The sequence below is a fragment of the Octopus bimaculoides genome, chromosome 3, assembly GCF_001194135.2.
Source record: "Octopus bimaculoides isolate UCB-OBI-ISO-001 chromosome 3, ASM119413v2, whole genome shotgun sequence".
Lineage (NCBI taxonomy): Eukaryota > Metazoa > Mollusca > Cephalopoda > Octopoda > Octopodidae > Octopus > Octopus bimaculoides.
Genome location: NC_068983.1, coordinates 90,655,271 through 90,655,809, shown reverse-complemented (window position 1 = coordinate 90,655,809; position 539 = coordinate 90,655,271). Strand labels below are relative to the sequence as shown.

Sequence of the window (539 nt, the reverse complement as noted above, 5' to 3'; positions counted from 1 at the left end):
CTGCAAAAATACCTACTTCAGAAGCAAGGAAAACTAATACAAATAGCCACAAAACATGAGCAAAACAAAAAACTGTTTTCAGTATTTAAGGAAGCTAACAAATATAAACAAGAAATCATACTACCTAACGAATACGAAGAAGAAGAAGAAGAAGAAGAAGAAGAAGAAGAAGAAGAAGAAGAAGAAAAAGAAGAAGAAGAAGAAGAAGAAGAAGAAGAAGAAGAAGAAACAACAAAAGCCATAAAACAAATGAAATCCAAACTAAAACTAGAATAGCAACGGACCATGATAAAACAATGGCAAGAAAAGCCCCTACATGGTAAATACTGGGCTAAACTAAATGCAAAAGAAACAGACAGAGAGAAATCCCAGTAATGGTTGAGAAGCTCAGGACTCAAAGCAGAGACTGAAGGTTTTTTAATTGCTGCACAAAACCAAAGCCTCCCCACCAGAAATTACCAAAAACATATAATGAAAAGAAACATAACAAGTAACTGCAGAATATGTGGCGATGGACAAGAAACAATAAATCATATTAT

General features: G+C 33.8%; 1 protein-coding gene across 1 annotated transcript in view; it reads right to left on the bottom strand.

Moving 5' to 3' along the window:
- LOC106881172 (dynein assembly factor with WDR repeat domains 1) overlaps positions 1–539 on the bottom strand; it is a 148,272-nt gene that overhangs the window by 2,843 nt on the left and 144,890 nt on the right. The window lies entirely within an intron of this gene.